Source organism: Juglans microcarpa x Juglans regia, chromosome 1D (genome assembly GCF_004785595.1).
Source record: "Juglans microcarpa x Juglans regia isolate MS1-56 chromosome 1D, Jm3101_v1.0, whole genome shotgun sequence".
Lineage (NCBI taxonomy): Eukaryota > Viridiplantae > Streptophyta > Magnoliopsida > Fagales > Juglandaceae > Juglans > Juglans microcarpa x Juglans regia.
The window spans coordinates 34,820,843-34,834,616 of record NC_054594.1 but is presented as its reverse complement, the minus strand read 5'-3'; the positions used below and the strand labels follow the sequence as shown (position 1 = coordinate 34,834,616).

The 13,774-nt window shown below is 38.1% G+C and overlaps 1 long non-coding RNA gene across 1 annotated transcript; it reads left to right on the top strand.

Moving 5' to 3' along the window:
- The first annotated feature begins 3,439 nt into the window (after nt 1-3,439).
- On the top strand, nt 3,440-3,769 carry LOC121267851. Its single transcript, XR_005941091.1, has 3 exons — nt 3,440-3,473; nt 3,588-3,661; nt 3,749-3,769. It is a non-coding gene; the product is annotated as an uncharacterized LOC121267851 (long non-coding RNA).
- Nucleotides 3,770-13,774: the final 10,005 nt, after the last annotated feature.

Here is a 13,774-nt window from a genome sequence, read left to right as displayed (position 1 = left end):
TTTATCTACTTTTTGCTACTATTTAATATTCTATCATTATTTTATTATTATTATTTCACTACAATTCATAGAATATCTGTGAATACCTCACTACCCAAATGCAACAAATTTAATTTAGGGTTCTAGTACTAAGTATGACCCCAATGAATGTAGAAGAAAGTTAGTTGTATGGTTATTATGGACAAACTTTATTTTCAGTTTGTGGAGGGGGAGGGTTCTAAAAATATTCCAGTTGCTTGGAACCTAGGTTTAAATACTCATTCTCGCTACGCTGTGGCAAATGATATTTAAAAACATTATCAAAAGGAGAAGGATTTATTGAGGGCCAATTGGTGGGTTAAGTTGTAAGCCTCATTACCGATACTTGGACATCCATCCAAAATTTTAATTATATGTCTTTAACTTTACATTTCATTGATTGTGATTGGACACTACATAAGAAAATTGTAAAGTTTTGTCTAATTTTTTATCACAATGGTGAGATGATTGGGAAGGTCTTTGATGTCGCCATAAAAGAGTGGAGGTTGGCACGGGTTTCTACGGTTATAGTTGATAATGTATCACCTAACGATGTCGCATTGGAATATCTTAAGACCTAGGGGTGCTACCCGCCTCTTACGGGAATGGGCCACCCATTCCCTACCCCCCGCCCTTGCATGGGCAGGGGTAGGGATTTTTTCCCCGCAATCCGCTCCCATCCATGCGGGGGCTGGGTACCCCGTCCGCTACACAGTGCAGGGGAGGACCTCCATCCGTCCGCCGCCCCCTACACAGGGTGCAGGGGAGGACCTCCCCCCTAACTACCTCCCCCAACTAGGCCATTGGCCCATAAACACATTTAAACCTATATTTGGGTCATTTTGGGCTTAGAATTTAACTACAAAAATAAATATATTTAAAAACTAAAAGCAAAAAATAAATTATATAGATAGAAACTATTAACTATATACTAAGTTTCAACTAATACCATTAAGTATTAACTAATAATCATCATTAAGGCATTAAGCTATTACAATTATACAAATTAAGAGAACTAATAAACTATTACAATATTACAAACTGATCTAAAAATAGTAAATATTACAAATTGTACTATTAACTATTGTAGCAACATTACAATTAATTTTAAATTAACAAAATTATAACATTTCTAATTTGATCAATTTGGGACGGTGAGTTTATTGAGTTGCGTTGACTGCTGTGAGAGTATAAGAATTGAGATCATAAAATATGCAATATTAATATGTTAAAAATAAACAAATTAAAATTATAAAGTTATAAACATGAAACAAAAATTTAAATTTCAAAATATTAAAAGTACTAACCAAGATGAGATTTGGTCATTGGGATGAAAATGAGCATAGATCATTGGATCCTTAGGATTAGGATTCGGCATATGTATATTGAGAATATAAAAGCTAAAAAACATACAAGTAAAATAATTAGTTACTAAAATATTATATAAAATTATAAATGTAAAAAATAATTAAGGGACAAATTGTGCAAACAATGGCAATGGTGGGTTCGATACACACAAAGTCATACTGCAGCGGAGATAGCTATAGACGTCGTCTCATGTATCACTACAACAATTAAATTTGAAATTAATACCGATTAAATGAAAATAAATTAATTAAAATAAGAAAATGAAATTCAAGTCCCACGATTACCAAATCCAAGCTGATCACCACTCTCCTCCTCGACGTAGGCCTCCTCATAGTCAAGAACATCTGGAACATGAATTGGAGTTTCCGTGATCCAATTCTGCGTGTAAATCAAAGCATCCACAGTAGTATGAGCTAATGAACTCCAAAATGAATCCAATACGTACCCTCCGATGCTAAAGGCAGACTCTGATGCCTGGATTTTTCTTTTTAATTAATATATATTATAAATATATATTATATATATTATATACATTAATATATATGGGCAGTGGGGCGGGGTGGGGTGGGGGGGGGGGGGGGTGTGGGGTGGGGCGGGATATTTGTGGGATGGGGATCACCCTCATCCCACTCCACCCCCTGCTGGGGGCACTAGATGCTGGCAGGGACCAACCTCGCCCCGCATCTAGACGGGGATCCGCCCCGCCCCGCCCAGACAGAGGCGGGGCGGAGGGTGATTATTTGCATGTTAGATGTGCTGCACATATTTTTTATTTTAATTGTATCTGATGGATTGAAAAATGTTGATAACTCGGTTGCACGAGTCAGAATGACTGTGATATTTGTGAGATCCACTCTTGCTAGATTGGAGAAATTCAAAATTGCTGCCAAGGAATGCAAGCATAACATCCAAGAATGTGCCTTTGTACTGATGTTCCTACAAGATGGAACTTAACATTTTTTATGTTGGAGGCGGCCTAAGAATATAAGTCAGCTTTTGAATTATTGAGTATTGAAGACATCCAATATGTCAGATATTTTGATGAGTGCGGGGGATTAGGAAAGCCTATTGATAATAATTGGGAGGTGGTTTCTATCTTTGTAGATTTTTTAAGGCTTTTTCGGGTTGACATTGAAAATATGTGGTTCTTTGTACTCTATATCCAATGACTCCACCCAACAAATATGTAATGTGAAAAAAGAATTGGATGAGATGTATATGAGTGACCATACTAGGATGCGGAAAATGACATTGATGATGGGGATCAAATATGACAAGTATTGGAGGGATTTGAGCAGGCAAAATATTTTGTTGACTATTGTTCTTGACCACTAGGCCCCAGCTCAAGATTGATAGTATAGAATATGATTTGAGACTTGTGCACGGGGCCACATGGGTTGAACTTATTAGAGGCATGGTTAGAGACACCCTCGGTAGATTGTTTGATGAGTTTACCGTGATCAGGGGCGGTAATGCACCTACACCTACCCCAACACCTTCTCCAGAAGCCGGGGTGGGGAAAAAGCGTAGGTTTATGGGTCCAAAGCCTCTCACAGAGCCCCCCAACTAGTTCGTTAATCTACAGACGAAGTCGGAGGTCAACTGATATTTGGCAGGGGATCTTCTCCCATATACAGAAGGGTTTGATAGATAAGCTTGGTGGAAGATCAATGCCATGAAGTATCTCGTTCTTGGAGAGAGCCCGCATGATTTTGGTTATCCCTATTATCACCGTAGCCTCATAGTCGGCTTTTAGTACCGGAGGGCGCATATTGGATCAATTCCAGACTTCTTTGTCCCCTATCACTGTGGAGGCATTGATTTGCATGCATAATTGGATCAAATGGACTCAAATTCATGTTCCGGATGTTCTTGACTTTAATGAGGCCGACGAGAAGGAGGATGAAGATCAACCTGGATCTGGTAATCGTTGATTTCATTTTATTATTTTGATTTATTTTATTTATATTCATTTCATCGATATTAATTTCAAATTTATTTGTTATAGCTATACATGATACGTCTACCTCCGCTGCAATATGACTTCATTATATTGGACCTCGACCCACCTTTGTTATTTGCCATAGGTTTGTACATACTACAATTTGTATTGTTCCCTAATTTTTTTCATGTTTATATTATTTTTGGTATCTAATTATTTTTATAATCTTACTGTCATACAGTTATATGCAAATATCAAGTCTCAATCCTAATTCCAAGTCGAAATTCAAATGATATATTCTCAATGTCGCATCTTGATTCCCATCTCATCTTGGTTAGTTAGATTTTAGTTTGTAATATTTTCATTTGTTTCTTGTTTATAATTCTAATTTATCTTTCTATTCAATTGTTAATGTTTTAGATTTTATGATCTCACGACTCATAGCATGCAACATTAAATTCTATGTCCACCCTTGGCCACTCGCTCCAAATGTCAAAGTCAAAGTTTCCCATTGTCACTTTTATCATTTTTGTTCAATTGTATTTAGATTTTACATATTCAGTTCTTTGTAATGTTGATACAATCACAATGTCTCTTTTATGTTTGTAATTTTGTAATTATTTTCTCTTAATTTGTATTATTGTAATAGTTTAGTTATTATAACTTTATTATAAATTCTATTATTGTAAATTATAGTAGTTTAAGAGTTAGGACTTAGGAGTATTAGTAGTACTTCTTTAATCTTTTTTTCTTAATTTGTATTTTTTTTATTGTAAATTTAATTTATTGCTATTTAAAAAATTATACATTTTTTTTCTATTGCTGAGCTCAAAATGGCCCAGAAACACCTCTAGAAACAATTTTTGGGTACATGACCCATTTGGGGGTCCCGGGGGGGGGGGGGGGGGGGGGGGGGGGGGGATGGCACCTAGGTACCTGGATGGGGTACCCTGCCCCTACACGGGGGCTGATGCCAAGGACGAAATTCCCACCCCCGTCCCATGTGAGGTTGGGGGCAGGGAGGGGGTGCCCCCACACCGTATGGTGCAGGTTGCACCCCTACCTTCTACAAGAGACAATGTGTACTCCTTTCTCCCCTCCAACTCCAACAGTGTTGGCCAAGCTCCAGCACAACTCCCTATTTGGAGATGTGCTTCTATGGTTTTATCTTATTTGGCTCAATAGATAGTTCTATTCCTTGTTTGATTTTATTCATTTTATTTATTTTCTTACTCTCTTTTTCAACAAGTATAAGAACTCTCTCTTTTTTGAAATTGTGGAGAAAAAAACGCACAACAAAAAAGTAGAGTAAAAAGATGCAAAAAAAATGTACAGTAAAAAAGGCACAGAAAAACTTACAGTAAAAAACACAGTAAAAAAATGCACAGGAAAAAAAAGAAGAGTCGGGCTACTCTGCCGCCCAGAGTAGCCCGCTCTACTTGACCGATAGTTACGAAAGTAACTTTTTTTTTTTCATTTCTTATTCACATTCTTTTAATGTATTTAAATATTTTTAAAAAATAAAAAAAATAGCAATACATTTATAATCATTTCCTTCATCATTAAGTTAAAAAAAAAAAAACAATTTTACTGAACGGTCAATTTGGAGCGGCATACTAGCTTTATTCAAAACAGAAATGCACAGAAAAAACGTATAGTGAAAAAACGCATAAAAAAGCACAAAAAAAAAAGAAAGAAAAAAATGCACATAAAAAATGTACGTAAAAAAATGTAGAGTAAAAAAAACACATAGACAAAAAACACACAGGAAAAACATAAAGAAAAAATGCATAACAAAACGTACATAAAAAAACGCACTTACAAAAACGTATGAAAAAACGCACAGCTAAAAAATGCATAAAAAACGTCCAGAAAAAACACAGGTAAAAAAAGTACAGAAAAATGCATAAAAAATGCAAAGGTAAAAAATGCACAGAAAAAAAGGTAAAAAAAAATGCACAGAAAAAACGCGCTTACAAAAACGTACAGAAAAAACGCATGAAAAAAATGCACAGGTAAAAACGTACATAAAAAAATACAGATAAAAAAATGCACTGTCAAAAAACAAATGAAAAAAAAGCACAGGTAAAAAATGTACAAAAAAAAGTACTAAAAAAACATAGATAAAAAAATGTACAGTAAAAAAATGCATGAAAAAGTGTACAGGAAAAACGTACAGTAAAAAACACATAAAAAAGTACAAAAAAAAATACACAAGAAAAAGGTACAAAAAAAAAATGCATGAAAAAAAAAGGCACAAGTAAAAAAACATACAGAAAAAATGCATAGGTTAAAAAACGTACAGAAAGGATGCATAAAAAACTGACAGAAAGATTGTACAGAAAAAAACGTTCAAGAAAAAAAGTGCTGTAAAAAAATGTAAAGCAAAAAAAGGTACAGAAAAAAACCGTACCAAAAAAATACGCATTGCTAAAAGAATAGTTCAATATAGGTGGCCTCATGAAATGAGAAAAGCTTGGGCCAGATGGGTTTAAAACAATTTTTTGCACTAGCCAATGATAATATGCCACGTAGGCATTCAAGGAAAACACTAGAAACCCACGTCCATCCGATCCCCCTCTCTTCCTCCACATCTCTCCCTCCCCCATCATCTGCACTCAAACTTTTCTATCCAAACAAATCCTTAGAAAAGCTTTTCTCTGTTTCACTAGGTTCCACCCCCTTAATTTTGCTCGCATATCATATGTTAGAGGGCCAGATTACTTGTGTATTTGTTTCGCACTCAAAATTGTAACTTTCTACTGGCTTCAATTGTTCACGTTCTAAAATCTTAAATGAAGTTGGAACTAGCTTTTGAAAGTTGAAGGAATCTTAACTCACTAGCCGGGTAATCTAGGAGAAAATCATTTTGGGCTAAGGCGCATCACCGTCCATTTCTACCATAATGAATAAAAAACAAAACGGAAAAGGAAACAAAAGGCCAAAAACACAAACTAACCTAGATTGCCGCGACGGTTGGAGGAGATGCAAGTAGAGAGGACTCGGAAGAGAGAGAAAGAGAGGGATCACGAACCTAGAGAGAATAGGCACCTAGGGGGAAGGGTTTGGTTTGGTTCGATTCGAATGCTAAGCAGTGAAAGTTGCGATGGAAAGAGATTCGAAAGAAAATAGTTTTTCTCTTAGAAAAGCTCGAGTGCAAAGATGATGGGAGGGAAAGAGATTCGAAGGAAAAGTGGTTAATCATGTGAACGTGGGTTTTTGTAGTGTTTTTATGGAGTGTCTACGTGGCACATTAGTATTGATTGGTGCGAAAAGTTATTTTAAACCCGTCCGGCCATAACTTTTCCCCATGAAATATAGGCTTTAATGTGAAATTTAAAAGACCAGTCCAGTTGCCTTTTCAGCCCTTCCGACCCACGAAGCCCAGTCTTTGTCCTATTGCTGGGCCTCTGCCCATTCGCTATCTGCCTCCTTCTCTTTCCAGGTTCTCTACGTTCAGTCCCGACTCCCGAGTCTCATCATCCGTAGCTACATGTATCGACTATCGTACTCCATGTATCGACTATTGTCTTCTTCGACTTGGCTACACTAGGGATGATGAGTCTCAGTCACAGATAGGACATGAGACCTAACTCATTTGGGCTCAGCCGTCTAAACCCCGACTCGCATCCAGTCACCCTTTGGAAGCATCGTATGCTAGTTTCAAACTCTAGGCTTTGAAGGTTTAAAAAATAATTCAGAAATATCGAATTTTACATTTGGAGTCTGAATATGCAACGTTAACATCAGGGATTTTGAGAATCATAACTTCTTCTTCTTCTTCTTCGTCAACAACACTACTCAGCCATGCTTCAACAGCTTGGGTTTTCTCGAAACATTTTTTCAGTGCCTTGTCTCTACAAGAAAATCTCCAAAAACTGCAAAAGAGAGCGCTCCCGGACGGTTTGTGAAATGGGGCTCTCTTGGTTTCTGTAGGACATCAAGGTTTGCCACCAGGTTCACGCCATTGCAACCGAAGCCGTTGGACTCAATTATGGATGTCGAGAGGGTGAAGGATCGCTCACCCGAGGACATCACTTCAATTTGGGATGATGTAATGTCTGAGAATTTCCATTGAATTTTCTTTCCCTAGGATTCGAGTTTTCAGAAGTTCTAAATTATTTTTTTAATGGGGTTTGGTCTAATAAAATAGTTTCTTTGATCAGTTTGGGTGCTTGACAAGTTACAAGAAATTGGTGCATTTTTTTGTGTGTACATTTGAGGGGCTGAAACAAATAGAATCAAGCTTATTGTCATGATGACTTGTAAATGTATCTAATACGATTATCATTGACTTGCTCTTATAGAGAGGGATTTAAAAGATTCAGACACACTTTTAGTATGTTAAAATAGGAACTTTCAAGTATGTGCTATATGGCGTATCCAATTAGCTCTTATTGGTGGAGGGGCTAGGCCATATTTAGACAATTTACTCTCTGGCTAAGTTACTTCTTCGATATCAGGGAGTTCTTATTGCAAATTGGTCAAAGTGTTGTTTTAAGACAATTCTATTGTAGAATTGGGGTCTTTATGAGAATATGATATGATGATTTTTTCTGTAGGCATTACTCCTTACTCTTTGCAGTGTCAAACACACAATTTCTGAATTCTCATCTCATTAATGTACTGTGCAGAGGTTCCTTTTTATACACAAATATGAGGGAATAATGTTTGTTATAGAAGAAATGATCCAGTGTAATACACAAAAAAACAGAAAATTACTAAGGTGTCCCTGGAGTATGTACAACAGAGTGGTCTAGTTTAATACGCCCCCGCGAGTCCATGGGGGTTTCACCAACATTGAGATTCGAACGAAAAATGGAGAATTTTTCAGAGACTAAGGGTTTTGTAAAGATGTTAGCAATTTGATCATTTGAGCTACAGAAAGCTACTGTCAATGTCTTGGCAGCAACTCTGTCCTGTACGAAGTGGTAGTCAATATCCATATGTTTAGTGTGAGAGTGAAAGACTGGATTGACAGAGAGGTAAGTGGCACCAATGTTGTCGCACCATAAAATTGGAGGCTTGGAAAGAGTAGTACCCAGCTCCCGAAGCATGGTCTGAAGCCAAATAAGTTCAGCTGCAGTGTGAGAAAGGTCCTTGTATTCAGCTTCAGTGCTGGATCTTGCAACTGTTTTATGCTTTTTGGAGCTCCATGAGATGAGGTGATTAGCAAGATATAGACAAAAGCCACCAGTAGAACGTCTATCATCTGGACAACCACCCCAGTCAGCATCACAGTATGTTTGAAGGGTAAAAGAGGATGAGTACTTGAAGAGTAATCCATGATTAATAGTACCCTTAAGATACTGAAGTATCCTCTTAACAGCAGACCAATGTGTGAGTTAGGGGAGTGCCTGAACTGACATACTTTGTTTACAGCAAATGATATGTCAGGTCTGGTGTAGGACAGGTATTGGAGGCCTCCAACAATACTCCTGAATAGTGCACAATCATCAAAGGCAGGTGCATCAAACTGAGAGAGCTTGAGAGAGGCTGCCATAAGAGAGGAAATAGACTTGGCTTGAAGCATATTACTACGTGCAAGCAAGTGCATGATGTACTTGCGTTGAGACAATATAATGCCAGAGTCACAATAATCAACTTCAAGTCCCAAGAAATAAAATAAGGAACCAAGGTCCTTAACAGGAAAAGTCATGCTCAGATCACGAATAACAACATCAATGGCATGTGGGTGTGATGAAGTGATAACCATGTCATCAACATAAATCAAAAGAAATATGTGAAGGTCACCACGTTGTAAGATAAACAGAGAGGGGTCAGATTGAGAGGCAACAAAACCATAATCATTTAGCCAAGATGTTAATTTTGCAAACCAGGCCCTCCGTGCCGGTTTAAGGCCGTAAATAGCCTTGTGCAATTTGCACACATGATTAGGAAATTTGGGATCAATAAAACCTTGCGGTTGCTGCATATAGACATTTTCAGATAACTCTCCATGTAAGAAAGCATTCTGAATATCAAGTTGGCGCAGGGGCCAACCACAGGTAACAGCAATTGAAAGCACCAATCGAATGGTGGATGGTTTTACAACCGGACTAAATGTTTCATTATAGTCCAATCCAGGTTGTTGGTGGTAACCCTTAGCTACCAACCGAGCTTTCCTTCGTTCAAAAGTATCATCCGAATGAAATTTAGTGCGATACACCCAAAGACAACCAACAATATTAAGAGAGGGATTATAAGGTACCAAGCTCCATGTATTGTTTCGAAGGAGAGCATCATTCTCAGTAGCCATAGTTGCTCGCCACTCAGGGAACTTGGCTGCGACATAGTAGCTTAGAGGTTCATCTGGAGTAGGACCTGTAGTAAGAAAGCAATGTCATGTAGGATATGGTATCGTGCCATCGGTGGAGATGCGAGGTCGAGAGGAATTTGTGTGACTTCGAGTAATAACAGGAGATCAGGGAGGTTGTAGAATGGGTGGGTGAGAGGGATTTGAAGAGTGCGGCGGAAGGGAGGGGAACTCTCTGGAGGATTGAAAGTCGGGAGAGAAAGAGTTAGGGTTAGGATTAATTTGAGGTGGGCTGGGTAATTGAGTTGGGGCAGGCGGGCTTGGTAGTGGAGATGAGGTAGACGGGCTTGAGAATGGAAGAATGGAAGACGGGCTTGGGCCTGGCCCGAGAATAGAAGAGGTGAACAAGGGAAGAGAAACAGTGGGCTGGGAGGGTGAATTGAATTCAGATTGGGGCTTTGCACCATGAAAGGGGAAGGAAGCCTCATTAAAAATAACATCCCTAGATATATAAAGCCTGCTGGATTTTAAGTCAAGACATTTATATCCCTTGTGAACAGGGCTATAACCCAAAAAAAGACAAGAGGTGGATCGAGGAAGAAGTTTGTGTTTGTTGTAGGGTCTCAGATTAGGCCAACATTCACAACCAAAAACCTTAAGGAAATTGTAATTGAGCTCACGATGATGGACTAAAAAATGAGGTGATTTATTTTTAAGAGACCTTGTGGGAAGAAGATTGATGAGATACACAGCTGTTTCAAATGCTTCAGGCCAGAATTTTGTAGGAAGAGATGAGTGAGCAAGAAGAGCAAGGCCAGTTTCGACGATATGCCGATGTTTTCGCTTAACAATACCATTTTGTTGATGTGTATGTGGACAAGAAAATCTATGAGTAATACCAAATTTTCGGCATAGTGGAGTGAGGGAAGTAAATTCGCCTCCTCCATCTGTTAGAAGTGTAATTAATTTAGTATTAAATATACGTTCAACTAAAGGAAGAAATTGAGAAAAAAATTGATAGCACATCAGACTTGAATTTTAAACGAAAAAACCATGAATATCGGGTAAAATGATCAACGAAGGATACATAATATTTGAAGCCTAGTCTAGATAGTACAGGACTAGGGCTCCAAACATCAGCACTCACTAACTCTAAGGGCCTGGTGTACACAACCCGACTAGAAGAAAACGGTAATTGGTGACTCTTGGCCACACGACATTCTGAAAAGATAAAAGGAGTATCACTTGGAGAAAATTCCAAACAGCTTGTGTGCAATATTTGAGAGACAATGGCGATAGATGGATGGCCCAAACGCTGGTGCCACTGGGAGAGAGGAATCCGTTCTCCAGTGTGAGTGGAAGGCTGTGAAGATGAAGAAGCTGAGGAGGGAAACACGTACAACCCGTTATGCGTTGGCCCTGTGAGGAGGATTCTCTTGGTCCGATTGTCCTTGATACAGAAATGGGAGGAGTGGAATTCAAAGAAACAATTATTGTCAGTGCAAAACTGAAGAACTGACACGAGATTTTTAGTAATGTGAGGTACATGAAGTAAGTTGTGTAAATGAAAAGAAACAGAGTTTGTAAGAAGAGAGGATTCATTGAGATGCTGAATAGGAAGGCACGATCCATCTCCAACACGTATTGCCTCATTACCTTGGTACTGCTTAGATGAAATGCTCAAGTTGCTCAGATCATTTGTGATGTGGTGAGTGGCGGTAGAGTCTGGATACCAAGACGAATCAGAAAAGGAGGTGGGTGAGGTGTAGTTGGCAGAAAACTGAGGACTGGGTGTGTTGTGCGATGGAGAAAAACTTGGAGGTGGTTTGGTTTGATAGGAATGATCAAACCGAAATCGGCATTGGAGAGCAACATGGCCATTTTTGCTACAAACTTGGCACGTAGTGCGAGGGCCAGTAGGTGTTTGCTGAAATGTTCCAGAGGGCCCAGGTGTAAAACGGCCACCACGACCAAAGGATCGACCACGCCCTCTGCCTTGTCTCCCACCACGCACAAAAGACCTACCACGTTGGTCACGACCTCCACTAATAGTATAATTTATGGAGGGTTCAAAAGTGTTTTTAGAGGTGTGGGTCATTCAGCTTTCATGGATAAGTAGAATTTGATATGGTTCGTGGGAGGAGATGGGTTCAAACCGAGTGGTAATTGACATGACAAAGGGCTCATAAGCATGACTAAGACCATTAAGTACATAGGATACAAACTCCTTATCAGGAAGTGGGTTTCCAATAGATGATAAGGTATCTGCTAGTGACTGAACTTTGCCATAGTAATCTGTAATGGATTGATCTCCTCGTGAGAGGTTAGTAAGCTGAAATTTGACCTGAAACTCTTTGGCTTGGGAATGAGAGGTAAACATGGAGGTCAGGTTGAGCCATAGTTCCCTAGAGGTGGTAGAAGATAATACATGGCCAATGACCGAATTGGACAGTGAAGAGAAGAGAATACTAAGAACAAGCTGATCAGTTTTGTTCCAAGTATGAAACTCAGGATTTGGTTTGCGAGGTGCATCTGATCCTGAGGCAAGGAATCGGGAAGGACATGGAAGAGAACCATCAACATAGCAATAGAGATCTTGCCCTCTAAGGTATGCAGTGATCTGAACCTTTCAAATGAGAAAATTATCAGCTGTGAGTTTGGTTGTAACAATGTGAGAAAATGAAGAAAGAATGGAAGAATGAGGTTAAGGGGAGGAGGAGGAATCAGGCGTGGCCATGGATAAAAAAAAAAAAAAAAAAAAAAAAAAAAGAGACTGCTAGTCGAGTAGCTCTGATACCATGTCAAACACACACAATTTCTGAATTCTCATCTCATTAATGTACTGTGCGGAGGTTCCCTTTTATACACAAATATGAGGGAATAATGTTTGTTACAGAAGAAAAGATCCAGTGTAATACACAAAAAACAGAAAATTGCTAAGGTGTCCCTGGTATATGTACAACAGAGTGGTCTAGTTTAATATGCAGCCATTACCTTCTTTTTTGTGTCACCGTAATACAACGTTTAGAAAAATCCATAGATGTTTCTCTTTTTTGCTTCTCGGGAGAGGAAATGTCTCTGCGTACATGACTCTGAAATTCTTATTACTCCTAAGTTTACAACCCTTTCTAAATTCTCTGGCCAAACTTAGAACTTGCCTTGTAGAATAAGCCTTTTGTTGTCGAACACCTATATTACTCAATGAAGTTGCATCCAAGGAATTTCTATTCTTTGTAAAAATCTACCAATGGTCATTTTGGGTATATTTTGCATTGACTATGCCTTCATATTAAACCTTATTGTTGTATTTTCGGGACGATAAATTTTGGGTCCATTTCCAAAATGTTAGGGGCCACATCTTGGGGTAATGAATAGTCTTAACAAACATGTTAGACCGGTTAGAGCACTCTAAATAATTTATATGGTTTGCCCCCGTGCCCCCCATTTTTTTTGAGAAATAAATACATACTAATGGGCCTAGTATTCAATAAATTTCCATGGCCTTGTCTCAAGTTTTAAAAATAATACAACTTGTCCCAAAAATTTCTTGGATCAATTCCCAATTGGCTTATTAGAATATTTTAACCTAATTATTAAGCCCAATAAAACCCATACTCTACCAAAATAAATTTTAGACCCGTAACCTTCTCTAAAATTACTCATTAAAACTTAAATGTGCTTTTCATACATATTAACCCAAACGGAAAATTTATAGATCGCAACTTAGCCTGGGATTGGTGCTAGGCCAGGGTGTTACAATAAATCATTTATACCTGTTATAAAAATGCCTCCCAAAATTGAACGAAAAGAGTAGTTTTCTATATATTCTGTCTCTTTCTTGTAGATCGGGTAGTGGTTACCATCAAAATTTTGAATTTTGTACCGTACCAGCCGGTACGGCCAAAATATACCATTTCTGTGGCGTAGCCAGTACAGAGAATGATATAGTTTCGTACTGGTTACTGGTTAGAATTTCGGCCTTTACTTTTTTCTTCTTTTTTTTTTCATTTCTTCAAACTGCAAGCTCATTTTTTGATCCAAAATTCAGACCAGATTATTTATAATTTATATATATATTTAATTTGTTCATATATAGACTATTCTGAAATAGTATCCGAAATGATACCAATACTGAAATATTTTGTTTCAATGCCTTTTGATTGAAACAGTTACCGAAACTGTATTCGAAA